We start from the raw sequence: 15,958 nt of genomic DNA, 5'->3' as shown, positions 1-15,958 counted from the left end.
CTTACCCTGATGCTCCCATCACTCTGGAACAGGGTAAATCTGGACTCATCAGACCACATGACCTTCTTCCATTGCTCCAGAGTCCAATCTTTATGCTCCCTAGCAAATTGAAGCCTTTTTTTCCAGTTAGCCTCACTGATTAGTGGTTTTCTTAAGTCTACACAGCTGTTCAGTCCCAATCCCTTGAGTTACCTTCACATTGTGAAGTGAAGTGAAATTTATTTATATAGCACTTTTCAGCAGCAAGGTGATCCAAAGTGCTTTACAACACAGAAACAACAACAGAATCAAATACTGAACAATCAGGTACAGAATCAAAAAACATCAAAATCAAATATAGAAATACAGAAATAAAAAACATCAATCATGTATAATCTAAATGAAATATGAGATAATCTAAATAAAGTCATGAAAACTAAACATATCTAAACATGAGCTAAGATAGTCAAAATAGTAGCTAAGATAATCTAAATGGAATCATGATAAAGTAAAAACTGAACAAAACAACAATCAGAAAACATGATAATGCTAAACTAAAGGTACCAAGAGACTAACTAACAGTACTAAGGCCTGCTAAACAGCCAACAAAAGAATTAGTAAGCTAACTAAACTAAGATAGTGAAGGAGGGGAGGGAGGGAGTGCGAGTGGGGTGACAGAGACAGAGCAGAGAAATGAAAATGAGTGTGTGTGTGTGTGTAGAGGCGGTGTGGTGTGTGTTGTATGAGTGTGTGTGTGTGTGTTTGTAGAGAAGTCCATGAATCACGTCACAGTGCCTGTGGAAATGCTCTTACTTTACTATTAAATGTAGCCCGGAGTTCTATTGTTGTTTTTCTTCGATTTGATTTAACCAAACGTTTAAGTGATTTTTTTCTGGCTACATTTCTTCTTTAAACACAATGGGTCCCCAGTATCTATCCAGTTTTTAATAATGAGTTGGACAGTTCTTAGTTTCTGCAATCTCCTTAGATGTTTTCTCTGCTTGATGCATGCCAATGATTTGACCCTTCTCAAACGGACCAGCATCTTTTCCACGACCACAGGATGTGTCTTTCAACATGATTGTTTAAGAAATGAGAAGCAACACATTGCACCAGTTGGGGTTAAATAACTTGTTGCCAGCTGAAACATAATCGCCCATGCAGTAATTATCCAATAGGAGGCTCCTACGTTTTTACTTAGTTAAATCCAAGTGACAATTTATTTATTTTTTGGTCAAGCAGTGTATTTTTTTTAAATACCTCGATAACGATATCACAGATGATATTCCACATTTTCTGCTTTTAATTTTTTATTGGATTTGCCTAATTAAATATGTAACTTCAAAATTGTTTGTTTTTTTTTTGTTTATTTTTTACTTTTTATAAACAGATTTGACGTGTCTCCACCCTTTCCTGACACAACATGTTTGCATGACTTGCAAAATGTGGTGGTCTGATCCACATCTTCTATTTTAAAACCAGAAGTGGCTCCTTTTTTGTAATTAAGTCGGGACTCGCGGGAGGTATTTCAGTGTTGTGCTCCGCCATGTTTGCTAGGTCGTGCTTGCAGCGCCTCACACATCTTATTTTGATTTTAATGGCAGTTGGCAGACTAATTTAAGTGCATTGCAGCCAACGCTAGACTGGAAGGTGGATCTGGAGAACATGCAGGAAGAAAAAAAACAAACAAACTTGCGCTTTTTCTTCTTTGTTTTAATGGCGGTTGGCAAACAACTATAGGAAGCATTACCGCCACCAATTGTTCAGAAGTGTGGACCACATAGCGTTTCAGCGTGTCAAAAAATCCACCAATATTACCGTAAATGAGACGATATGGCGCACCCCCAGGTCACAGCCATTTCTTTCAGCTGAGCCTAGCGGTCGTTAAGATGCTTTCTATGTTTTTAAACAGTTTGTTGTGCTAACACTTGTTGTGTTGTAAAAATTAGCCCTGCAGATGTAAAGGATGAAATAACCATGTGCTGTCAGAAGCATTAAGCTGGTCAAGTTTGGAGCAGTGGTTGGAAGGTGGAACAGGTGGGCAGGACAAGACGAGACGTTAAATATAAAAAAAAAATCTAATATTTACTGACCCTTATGATAGATGTACATTCAGTGATTACTTTTTGAGAGTTTTATTAAAATTTATCCATTGTTTCATAAGATATTTTGCTAACTGACACAGGCAAACAAACACTCACTGACCTGAACAAAAAAAATACAGTGGTGTCACTACACTTGTTTGAATAAATGTGTTGTCTTTAAGTTTTTTATTTTTTTATGATTGTTTTCATCATGGTGAACTGGTATATACAGAGTGAAATATTAAAGCATTCTTAACATAATCTTGTTGTAAATATTAGACAGTTAGGGTCACAGATTTTATACTTTGTGCCATGATGCCATGACAAAACTCTGAAACTATAATTCTCTTGGGGCTGCTGTCGTCACTCACTGCTGAAGGAAAGAGGTGATAATGTTTTTGCCATTTTTGTGTCTGTTTGTAGTATTAGCTAAATATATCATGAAACTCGTGAATGTTTCATTAAAATCCATCTATGTTTATATTTTGATCACAATCACTAGATGTACCTCTACAACCGATTAACTTTTGAAATCAACCCCATTCAAGATGGCTGCCACAGCTAAGCTACCTTGGCCAATACAAAAATGGCTACAACTCATCCAGTTTTACTGATATAGAGCTATTGGTGGGGTAGTAACTTCTAGTCATCCTCAACACATACTCTGACCACTAACTAATTTTGCAAGATTTCACATTATTACATGAGATCACACATAACGTCATTTACAAGGTTTGACCAAAACAGTTATCTCTATTTCTTATCATAAAATGATTTTAGTTTAAAACTCTGGCATAAAAGGTGGTGGGTGATATGCATTCCTTCAAGGAATGCTAAACCTATAATATATTTTTTATTTATCCTGACACATTTGCATGCATCTGGGTATTAAATAGCCCTTTTTAATAATTATATTAATTCATGTTTGCTCACAATAACTGCCAGAAAAATGGACTTAAGTGTTTTAATGAATTGCTGACATGTTCCAGTACAGTAAGATACAACTAATGTTTTGCTGTTTGTCACATCAATGTATCAAAACAAATTTTAAAAGAAGATGTTAACACTCAGCCTGCAGGGTCTTAGCTAGTGAATATCTTGCTGTCAGCATATTTCACCTCTGAAATCAACAGAAACGGAGCTAACATAACCTAAAATAAACAGGACACTGAATGAAATCATAACTCATAAAAATAAATGAATCTAACAACTGCCTTTCTATTACTGCAAAGACTTGTATAACCATTTTAGCTGTGAGACTAATAGACAGGCTGTGTTGCTCTAAGGAGTACCAAAGAAAAACAAAAGGCCTCTGTACTCACAAAACAGTAGTGTGTTGGCACGATTTGATTACTTTAGTTAAAAAAAGCAGGCTTCTGACCGGTGAAAAACATTTGTTATTTTCTTCTTTACATTAGGGGTGTACTGAAAAACTCATCTCATCTCATTTTTTTTGTCCTGTTATTGCATATCAGGCATACCATATAGAGAAGATGGCTGCCTACATGTACCAGAACAGATTTGCTCTACAATAAGGATATCTCAGGATGAGAATCCTAATTGCATGATTTAGTTAACTGAAACTGAATCTGAATCTAGCATTAGAGTAGGCAGGCCACATTGTTGTAAATCAACCTGTTTGTATGACCTTCAATTATCAATTATCAGGAATCTTAAAAGAGTGCTTTAACTATACATGATCTTCTAACTTTTCATTAAAGCTGTGACCTTTGAACTCATTTTCACACAAGGCCAAAAGTAAAAACTTTATCAAGTACCAACCTGGGTGGCCTTTCTGGGTGGAGTTTGCATGTTCTCCCTGTGCTCACATGGGTTTTCTCTAGGTACCGCACTGGATTATAAGACGCACTGTCAATGAATTGTCCATTTTCAAACTTTTGTCATATATAAAGCGCACATGGCTATAAGGCGCATTGTCGTTGTAACTTCACGTGGACTGTCCTCGCTCAGGTCCGCACTCCGTGTATGAAGCCCTGCCTGACTATAACTGAGCCTTAATGCTGCAAGCTGTGCAGCTTTGTAGTTTACCAAAGTCGTTCTAAAACATTACGACTTCTTACATATATATGGTGCTGCGGATTATAAGGCGTACTGTCGTTTTTTGAGAAAATTAAAGGCTTTTAAGTGCGCCTTATAGTCCAGAAAATATGATACTCCGATTTCCTTCCACAGACCAGAAACATACATGTTAGGTTAATTGGTAACTCTAAGACTGTCCCTAGGTGTGAGTGAGATTGTGAATGGTTGTTTGTTTTGTTCATCTCTGTGTGGCCCTGTGATGACTGCTGGAGATGGGCACCGGCTCCCTGCGACCCTGGAAGGAGAGGTGGGGACTTATTTACTTCTTGTGTCTTTGTTTTTAATCCCTTTTTACTATTTCCAATATAAGAATTTGATCACATGTATCAAACAGTTTTAAAGCACAATGAAAAATCAAACAAACATTTCACTTTAAAATTTACAGAAAAAAAGATATTAATATATATTAATAATAAATTCAAACACTCTCAGGAGCTGGAGTTGTGAAAACTCTTAAGAGTGACTGAAGTAAATGTTGGAGCTAAACTCCTTTGTGGGTTTTTTATTATTATTATTTTCATCACTGAAAAAAGTTACATTGATGAACACAGAGATAAATAAACAGCTTGTGTGGAGAGATAAGGGTGCATTCAATGAATGATATGGTCTGATTTTTTCACCTTGCCTTTAATTTTGGTCTGCTCTTTTCCTCTCTACTCAAACAGGTTAACGAGAGGTTAAAACTGTATTTCCTCAGGTTCAAAGTTGACAAGTCACCATGTGACCTCTTCACTAAGTCTGCTCTGTTTTAAATAAATGTGCAACAGAGACTCTTCCTCTCAACGTGTAGCTGCAGGAGGGCAGGGGAGGTTGCTCTCTACACAGCTTGAGTGAGGTGCTTCATGGTCCTAGTGCCTACCAATTTGTTTAATCTGCCACCACACAAATGATTCAAGGTGATTAGACATCTTCAGTAACAGTTTCACCAGACAGTCATAAGATGTTTTCCCCCCCATGAGACCATTCTCAACTTGACAAGAAATCTCATGATCCCACATGATCCCATGATCTTGTTTTAACTCCACTATATGTACTCTGTTATAGCACATCATTGGTTGTAACATTACTAGTGTATTTTATTGAACCTGCTTTGAGTTTCCAGATCCTGACTGTGCACAAAGTAACCAGAACAGCATAACATTCTGGATAAATTGTCTGAAATGGACCTGCATGTTTTCTCTCAGCTAGAGAACTTCATGTAACCTGATAAGTGCACTGAGGACACTGTGACTGCTCCATCAGCTTGAATTCTTTAATGAAAACACCATCTGCTGTTCTTTTTGTGATACCAGTTGCCATGATGAGTTCGGATCACGTTGCACACCCGCCATGCTGCTTCAGAAATTCAGATTCAGAAAGTATTAGAACGGCAGGTGTTTGGGTCAGCAGATCAAGATTGACTCTTATCTGAATGCCACCTCAGATATAATGCATATTGGTCAACATTATGACTGCTGTTTACTGTTGGTTCAGACTGCAGCTTACAGAGCTGATGTTTAGATTTTAGATAAGGTCCAGATGACCCTTTTCACAAGTTTTCAAAACTATTATAGCCTTCATTACCTCCGCCAAGGAGGGTATGTTTTTGATAGTGTTGGTTGGTTTGTCTGTCTGTCTGTTAGCAAGATTACTTAAAAACTAATTACCAGATTTTGATAACTATTCAGGAAATGTTGGGGTTGTCACAAAAAAAACAAGTGATAAAATTTTGGTGGTGATCCAGATCACAATCTGGATCTTACAATTTTTTAAATGATGCTATGGCCTTGGCAGACGTTTGCGTTCTCTGAGTGTTTCTAGTTCTGTTTTAAGTTTGTATTTCTTGCCAATATTAAGTATTTTATTATTGGTGATTGCAAAGTTATCCCCCACTAGTGAAAGGGCATTGATTATGTTTTTGCCTGTGTGTGTGCATTTGTCTTAAAGCAAATATTTCATGAACTACTGGACAAAATTTAATGAGAGTCTCAAAAACTAATCATTGGATGTGTATCTGCAACTGATCAACTTTTCGTCTCGATGCAATTCAAGATGACAGTCACAGCCAAATGACTTTATGAAACACAAAATTGACTGTACCTGAGCCAGTTTTACAGCTCTTAAGCTAAAACCTTTGGTCAGGTAGAAGCTAAGATGTATCTCCATTTTTAAGCGCTATATATTGGGCAAGATTTTTCTTACAATTTTTGCATTAACTGCTGGGGTCAACTCTGTTTGTCTGTTAGCAAAATATCAGACTAACTTTTGGAACCAACCAAATTCAAGATGACTGCTACACATAACTGAATTCAGCAAACACAACAATGACTGTAATTTAGTCAGATTTACAAACATTGAGCTAAAATTTGGTGTGGCAATAGTTGAAAGTCATTGACAACACATACTCCAAGCATTAACAGGTCATTCTAGATCTTATAAGATGCATAATGTTATTTACAGAGTTTGACCAAAACTACTATAATACTATCAATTCTCAACATAAGATTTTAGAAATGGCAAAGTTTAAAATTCTAAAACTTTTTCTTATTTGAAGAAATTATCTAAAGAATAATAATAGGAAGAAGAATCAGACAACTGATATGTAGGTTGACCTCTAAAAAACTAAATAATGTAGCTTTAAAATCTTTCACTAGTGATCAAAATAATGGAACAACATAAAATTCTAATGATTAAGTTATAACCCATTTCTCAATTCTTGGCACTGAAATTTTTTCATAAAAGTTTGTCTTAACACCTAAATTAAATGTAGTTTATATTTGGAACATTTACAGAATATAATGCTGAAAAACGTTCTATGATGAAAGTAGTATTTTTTGAAGGAATGCATATCACCCATCTCCTTGCATGCCAAAGTTTAAAACAAGGATGCTGCACAATCTGTTTGTGCTTGGAGTATGTGTTAGGGATGACCGTCAGCTACTACCAAATTTTAGCTCAAATTCTACTATAACTTAAAAAGAATTTATGAAATGTTGAAGAGTGTGGATGCTGCTACTGACCAAAATTGCAACATAACTTTGTAATAATAAAAAGTCATAGTACAGTATTTGTGATTAAGTCATGTTTCAATATATAAATTGCATGTTTTTTTTTTTATATTGGTGTTTGAGAAGGTCAATTGTCTGTGTTGGCCATTTTACACTGAGCTGATTCCAAAAGTTAGTAAGTTGCTTATGTATGTCAATGAGAACTTTCTGAGTTTCATTCAGATCTATGCAGTAGTTTACAAAATGTTTTCTAACACACAAACACACAATGACATTTACAGGATCACTGACTTCTCATGGTGGTTGGCAACGAATAGAAAACTATTTGCTCTGAAGTAACAGCTGTTGTATTCTACACAATGTATTGCTTCAACTCATAATTTACAGCATATAGACGAAGTATTACAATGTATTAGACAAGAATGTGCGGCTGTTGGAACATATTCATACCAAACAGCTCAGTTTGTTTTTGTGTGCTGCAATGGTACACAGTGTTCTTGTTCCTCACGTGATGCAGGATGTGGTAACTGTTGTGGTAGGGAAACTGTGTGTCCCAGTGTAGAGCAGGAAGTGCTCACCCACAGTCTGCAGTCTGTTACTCAGTCTTCAAGCAGAGGTCTAGAATATGCCTGCAGGTTGGTATAAGCTCTGCAGTCAACCTGGGAGTTAGGAGCGTTGGTATTTTTTAGAATTTGAAAGTTGTGACAAGAACAGGATTGATCATTTAACTTCTGATTTGATTCAATCTGTTGCTAATATGTGCAAGCAGCAGACAGAAGCTACTCCCTGTAGGATGTGAAACCTAATGATTTTGGTGACCTCTGGAGTCTCCTACATGATAGTGTTTCATAGTATCAGCATTGAAGGCAGTTTGTGCTTAAGTCTGTCACTGAATAACTCGCCAAGTATTTCACTTCTGCATTTGATCAAATTCTGCCTCTGATGTCTTTTTCATGCATTTTGTCTGTCAGATCAAAATAAACCACAGCTAAATGAAGCAGTTGACACACTACATTTGAGAAAATAAATTTTAAATACATTTTTTTAAAACGTTTTGGTGGTTTGCTGGACAAATATAAACACAAATGATTCTGGCTGACAAACAATGAGAAACCAGAATATTTCTATCAGAGCCAATTTAATCTGGTTCTAATAATAAATCTAATGTTGAATCATTATTAATCTATTTAAAGTATAGCTTTACTGGTTCACTGTGGCTATGACTTCATTTTACATTTTTCTGTCAATGCAAGGTCATGTTTTTACATGTTTTACCATCCTTATGCACAGATCAAAAGCTTAAGGAAAAAAATGTCTGAAACTGATAATTTTGTACCTGCAAAATGTTTATTTTGGTTTGTATTTTCAGTTTCTGCTGTGAATCAGAAGTTTGTTTTTCTTTAGTAGACATGGAATCACTGCCATTAATTTGCTTTCAAATTCCCAACCTTTGCATAGCTCCCTCCTCATCTTGTCCAGCAGGTAAACAACTCAGAGGTGTTATAACGTGCCTTGCAAATGTGTTCACCCGTCTTGGTAAGCTTTCTAGTTTAGTGCCCTAAAACCTGGAATTTATTTGGGTTTTTCATTTGAATGACAACAAACATTCTGCAAGCAATATTCCAAATTAATGAAGGCAAAGGGGAATTTTTTCTTTGTTTGAAAAGTGGTGCATCTGCATCTGTATTCACCCCCTTTGGTTAGAAGCTGCAAACATTACCTTAAGGTGCCACATAATTAGTTCAATAGGATCCACTTAAGAGCAATCTGTCACCGATTCTGATCCCTCCACCTCAGTCTCTGAACTGGAGTGGAGGTCCCCCTTCCAGCGGGACAATGACCCTAAGCAAACTGCTGAAGACCACTCTACTGGTCTAAGTGGAACCAGTTAAACTTCCTGGAGTGGTCCAATCAAAGCTCAGACCTCAGTCCAACTGAGAATCTCTGGTTTGATTTAAAGATTGTTGGATACAAGCAGCATCCATCCAACCCGAAGGAGCTGCAGCAGTTTGTCATAAAGATCTGACAGAAAGTCCAGCTTAGACAAACCAACATCACACAGGCAGACCTGCAGAGACTTGATCCTGGAACTGCTGCAGAAGACAATGACACAAAGAATAAAGTTTGGGAGGATGCATACATGTTAGTGCACCATTTTTAAGTTTTATTATTATTTTTTTAATTTTTTTTAAAATTCTTATTCAATATCTTTTATTTGATTTTTTTTTACAATTATAGCTTTTAATCAAACCAAAAAATTATTAACAAAAGGGATATAAATACTTTTGTAATGTACTGTAAACACTTTAAAAATAGACAGAACCCAGTCTTCTCTACTTTAATCATAGACAAATATTAAAATAAGTTTATCAATTTAAAACAGGTCCTTGCAACCCATAATACCCAGCGGATCCACCAGGGTTTTTCTCAGTTGGCTATTCTGGACTTGATAAACTCTGTTTATATTTGTCGCCTGACTTCCATCTTTAGGTATCCACTTTCGATCAGACAATGCTAAATCCAGGTCTTAACTCCCTCAGTGTGCATTGAAAATGTTTTAACTCAAACTACCTTTGAAGGTGGTTTGAGTAATCCTCATGTTACGGGTTCAAGCCCAGGTTGTGTCAGGAAAGGCATCTGGCATAACACAAATTGCTAAATCTTTCATGCAAGTTCACTCACTGTGGCAACTCCTGCAGAAGGGAGCAGGGGCTTCAGGGCTGAGCACATGCAATCAAATCACCCAAAATGAACTACAAAAACATAATGTGAACAGGCCCATATGCAGGCATGTGTGCATCATGGTGGTATATCCTTTCTAACACAAAAATGTTTGTCTTCCACTTTGGCTTTTATCAAATGAACATACCTAAAACATAAAGACCCTAAACATATTCTTGGTTCAAATCTTACAATTTCATTGGGAATACTCTTAATTAAAATAAATTTTAAAAATGTAAGAATTGGGTAATGAGTCTGAAGTATTTCTCTTAATTTTTTTTTTAGTATTTTCATTGAGATCAAGAGATTTCCCATCAAGTTAAAAAACTGTCTCCCAAACAGAACAGAACTCATGACTTTGTCTGGTTCATTTATATCTGAAGATGACCCCACCTCTTTAAATTGTTTGTGTGTCAGCAGTTTAACCAAACAGGTCAGACACTAGGACCATGAAGTGCGACACTGAGCAGCTGTCCCAGTCCTGTTGAAAACTGCAGTCTAACTAAGATGGCTTCAGTCATTTTTAAGAAGTAGTGAAGATATTTGGTTCTCTTTACCTAAATTTGTGTTTAGAAAATTAGGTGGCCTAGATTTCCTTTTGAAATGTGACTTTGAGGTTTCCAAGTTACCCGTGAAACTCTCTGCCTTTCATCAACAGGTCCTGTTCTACTGGAAGATGGTTTACAAGCATAACTTTAGTCCACACAATGTCCCACTGTGGAATAACAGGGTGATTCTAAGGAGAAGAAAATCAATATTTATGGAGGGATGGATGGAAAAACAAGTTTGGTCTGTTGTTCATTTGATGAATGATGAAGGGGATTTGTTAAAATACGAGGAATTCAGTAATAAATATAGAATAAGATGTACACCGGAGGATTACAGAAATGTGGTTGATAATATTCCACGGGCTATGATTCATTTAATCAAGAATAATTTAGATCAGACTCCAATCCCTAGATTACGTGAAATAATAATCAATAACATAAACTTTGTAGAAAAAAAGTGCAATAACCTGGTTTTGAGAAAACTCCTAATTGAGGAAATATACCCTGGGTCCTCTAAAAGAACTTATTACTTAAAAAACTTTAATAAACAAGAAATTTGTTCAATTAGAACTAAATTTTTGAAATTTCCAATCCCTCCTAAATTTAAAGAAATCCACTTTAAAATTCTAAATGATATTTACCCTTCACAGGAATTCATTAAAAGAATTTTTAAATTTGAAATGGAGGAGTGTTATTTTTGTAAATCATTATCGGAATCAACAGAACATCTGTTCTATGAATGTGAAATTGTAAATAATCTTTGGAAAGAAATATATAACTGGTTGAGGTCTAAATCTCTCCAAGTTGAGTCATTTTCCTGGAATGGAATAAAATTTGGAATTTCAATAAGGAATAAAAAAGTTGAATATTTGATTAATAATATTATACTGTTTGCAAAATTTTACATTCATAAATGCCGTTTTACAAAATGTCTTCCAGCTGTAAAAACGTTAAAAAATGATTTATTATTATTTTGTGAATCTTTGAAAAAAATTAATACAGCCCCAGCAGTCAAACTTTTCTCAATTATAGCAGAATTTAAGTTGGTATAAACCCCATGTTTTTATTTTGTTTTTGTTTTTATTTTATTGTGTTGTTGATCTTATTTTATATCCCTGATTACTCGACTATAATGTGTTGTTAATATTTTTTAGTGTGCTCTAAGATGTTATAATTTCACTCAAGATATTGTTGGGGAGGTGTTTTTGTATATATATTTTCTGAAAAGATTGTTGATTGTGAAGTTGTCATTATGTTTTTTGTATGTTAAAAAGAATTAATAATAAAAAAAAAATAAATGAAAACTGCAGTCTGCAGGAAGCTTTGTGCTGGGAGGTGCAGTCTGTTTTGTATTAATCTAGAACAAAATGGACCTAATTTCCTGTTCACATGGTGATTTCTCAACTCTGAACCTGAGAAAATTGTTTGAAACTCTATTTTTTCCTGTTTGACTTGAGAGGGAAAGATTAAAAATCTGACTGTACCATTTACTTATACCCCGTTCAAAACTATACATAGCAGCTTGATTCTAAAAGTTTCCATGACATCACCACTACAGAGTCTGTATAAATTCCTTTCATATCTTTTTTTCCTTTGTAATTTTAAGGTGAAATTGTAGCAGCTGTAATGAAAATGGTTTCCTTAAAAACTAGTAAAAATAAGTGAATTAAATTAGGACATAAGAAATGAATAAGTCTTTTGTTTAAAACAAAAAAATATATAGACTTTGTTTTGACCTATAAAATTCCTTCAGGTAGTTTTTTTTTCCATTTTCCTGTGTGAATATTAAGTCCATCACAGGGACACATAAAGACAAATGAGACAGAAACCATTCACGCTCTCACTCACATCTATGGACAATTTAGAATTACAGATTAACCTAACATGTATTTTTCTGGTCTCTGGGAGGAAACTGGAGTACCCAGATAAAACCCACATTTAACATCACGCCGAAAGGAGTTCAGCAATTAGTTACACTCAAAGCGTGCTGGACCAGAGGAACCTGCAACCTTCTTGCTGTGAGGCGACAGCTCCACCCACTGCACTTTTTTTGCTCCTTGTGAAAATGAGCTCAAAGGTCACATAGCTTAAATGAGAAGTTGCAGATCATGTATAGTTGAAGCATCATTCTAAGAGAAAATATTGTTAATCTAGTGGACCAGTGTCTCATCTCATCTCGTGGCATATTTTCAGAAATTAGTGCTTGGGTAAAAACAAATGCAGTGTCACCCTGTATTCTTAAACCTAGTAGACTCTGTAACTTGTTGCAGTTCGTCATGGAGTTTCCTGTCAGGTGATGTTAAATAGTTTGACTGTATCTGTTGTAACTGTAGGGACCAGAGGAATCATGTTCAGCTAGAAAACAGCATTACTTACAGAGTAGCCCTTTGGTGCTTCACATAAAGTCCAATCAAAAGTGTTTCAGTTCAACATAACATTCAAGGCTTTAGTAATTTGCTTAAAAATCTACCTGTACGTCATTTTGAAAATAAAAATCATTGCAGTCAGAAATTGTAACAGCTTGTATATTGGATAACAATAAGAAAAGTAGTTGTATTGTTCTGAATTCTTTAAGTCATAATTAAACAAAGGACTCAGTGATTGACAGCTGATTTATTTGCATAATTAGAATATAGTTTTACATAATACAGACAGTTTTGCACTCTGACTCTCTCTCATCTGTTTGTCGGATTGTAACAGACCATAAAACCAAAGCCACATCAATACCCATCTGAAAACAACAAGACCCGCAAAGAGCAGGCTCAGCACCAGAGCTCTGTGTAAAAGCTCTGTGTTTCTCATCCAACAACAAAATGTGGGATCCTTCAGAATGAGACACACTGTAGTTACTTGCCTGGAGCAGTTCTCCTGTGTTTTCCAATACTGAGAGAAAACTCTGCAGGGTTTCTGTAGGTCAGAGAGATCCTGTTCCTCTGCAGGCTTAAACTTGAACTGTCCTCTTCATATTCTAATTTTGTTATGGAAATTGTTGTTGTTTTTTGGATGGAATAAGCAGCCCCATTAGGTTATTAACTGGTAAGTTTTGCCAAATTCACATCAAGTATCCCTAAAATCCCTTCAAAGGCAGACAAGATTTAAAACGGCAATTAACTACCGAGCTGTGTGTTTTGTAGTTCAGTCTAGTTTTTCTGTATTATTTTTGTGTAAAAGTCCAAGGAAGCAGGTAGTCAAGCAGAAGGCAAAACCTCAGGGAAGTAGCAAATCTAGTAAATCTAATTCATGATGGTTGCTGCACCTAATCAACCTTAGCAAACACAAATATGAGTATTAGTCATATTTAGAAATTTTGTTTTGTCAATTGAGCTAAAAGTTTCATGTGGTAGTGAGTCATTTACAACACAGAGTCCAAGCATTAACACATCACACATTTTATTTTCAATAGTTGATCAAAACAGTTATACAATAATTGTCATTTCTCATCATAAGATGATTTTAGTTTCAAACTCCAGCATGAATGATATGCATTATTTTAAAAAAAAAAGCTGTTAGGCCATTAATTGGATTTGTTTTGGATTTAATTGAACATATGATTTGTGTAATGTTTTAAAACTGTATTTTAGCATAGTTAAGTACAACAAAAAGAAAAATCTGAGTGTAATGAGTTAAACTAAGGGAATTTCTCTGGTATTTAAGAAAAGGAGCTAAGCAGCAAATGCGCAATGAAACCTAAGGTGTTTCAAAGTAAAAAAAAAAAGATAAAATTAAAAAGACACAGAGTGCAACTTCCTTCTTCTGGAAAAGTAAACAAAAATGGAGTGGTGTCAAATTTTAGCACTTTTAGGATTTTTTTCTGATTTCTTTTACCTCCTCTTCACTCCACGTCTGACCACGGGCCATTCCTCCTGCTAGTGGTAGAAATGCACATTTATTTTGTTTGTATTTACCCAGAAGGCCCTGTACTGTAGTCCACTTCCTGCTTTTAGAGCGGTCTCCGGTCTGCTTGCATTCACATATGCATTCGAACCGTGCCAGAGTTCACTTCAACCAAACCGAGACCGAGATTTTTAGGCGAACCGGAGTTCGCTTTTTTTGGTCCACATCAAAGTTAATTGCACATTCACACCTCCCCAAACAAACCGGACAAACAAACTAGAGTTCGATTAAAGCGGACTAAACAGGGCTGGTGTGATTGGACCCTTAGCCATAATTATGATGGCTAATGTCAATTAGCTGTAGCATCCATCTTAAATTGAATTGACTCCAAAAGTTTTGAAATCAGGGGTTGTAGATGTACATCCAATGAATACTTTCTGAGAGTAACATTGAAATCCATTCAGCGATTTATGAGATATTTTGCTAACAGAACAACAAACACAGAAACAGGCAAAAACACATTGCCTGCCTTTTGGAAATGGATAATAATTATATTAAAATTCATTCAGATTTAGTACAATAAAAAATGCCAATCATTAAACAGGACAAAGAGCAACATGCACACAGTAGCTATAATAAAAGTGAAAATAGGCCAGCACAGGGCTTCAGGAGGTAGGTAAAAAGATTCACAAATTCTGATTTAGGTTTGCTGCTCAGGAGTCAAATAAGACATCAGATGATGTGCTGGCTGCAGGAACTGCGTGGGAGCACACCAGTTAACAAGTGATTACAAAACATGTGCAGTTACCAGTCAGGGAAAAAAAAAAGAAAAAAAAGCTGTTAGTCTGACATGTATAATTTCCTGGTCCATCACCACAAATAAAAAGTGTCCAGCTGCTTACATCAAGCACCAAAAGGTTCTAACGAGGGTCTTCTCTTGTCTAATGACTGTCAGCAGGAAGCTTTGTTTCATAATACCCATTAAAATTTAAGCCTGAAGACAATCTCTGTTTATTATTACACTTTTTAAAAGTCTGCCTCGTCAAACATGAATTGCCTGAATCTTTTAGGACTGAGTGAAATTGCTGCAACCTTCGAAATAACTCAACAGTACTGATAAAGAACTGACGTGAACCTGACTCTTGATTAGCCCACAGTAAGAGCAACAGATCCCCCCATCCCCCACTTCCTCATCATTGTATCATAGTCTTGTTTTGGCTTCAGCTACAGTTTAATAAGTTTTATTTCAAGCTGCAAATAAAACAATAAACAGTTTGTAAAACCAAACAGTAAAGAAGAATATTTTAAAATTATTTTTAAAAAGTATATATACAGAAATAAAAATGCACTGATTAACCAAATCAAGGAGAAATATGTAATACAAGCTCAACAGGAAAGTTGAGCTAGTGCATGCATGTGTGTGTATACTCATGTGTGTATGGACAACTTGTCAAGGACATTTAGCTTCCTGTTTTCTCAATGTACCTCAGCCAGTTAAAGTTACAGAGAGTGACTTTCTGTGAAGAAACTACTGCTGCCGCTGCTTCCGCTGCTGCCGCTGCGGCTGAGGCGGCTGCTGCGGCTGCGGCTGCGACTGCTGCTGCTGTGGCGGCTGCTGCGGCTGCTACTGCGGCTGCTGTTGCGGCTGCTGTTGCGGCTGCGGCTGCGGCTGCGGCTGCGGCTGCGGCTGCGGCTGCTGCTGCTG

At 36.1% G+C, this 15,958-nt stretch overlaps 1 protein-coding gene across 3 annotated transcripts in view; it reads left to right on the top strand.

Moving 5' to 3' along the window:
• thrb (thyroid hormone receptor beta) overlaps nucleotides 1-15,958 on the top strand; it is a 104,089-nt gene that overhangs the window by 49,673 nt on the left and 38,458 nt on the right. The gene's annotated exons all lie outside the window — the stretch shown is intronic.

This window comes from Kryptolebias marmoratus, linkage group LG5 (genome assembly GCF_001649575.2).
Source record: "Kryptolebias marmoratus isolate JLee-2015 linkage group LG5, ASM164957v2, whole genome shotgun sequence".
Lineage (NCBI taxonomy): Eukaryota > Metazoa > Chordata > Actinopteri > Cyprinodontiformes > Rivulidae > Kryptolebias > Kryptolebias marmoratus.
The sequence above is the reverse complement of the archived record's forward strand: the minus strand, read 5'-3'. Positions and strand labels throughout refer to the sequence as shown.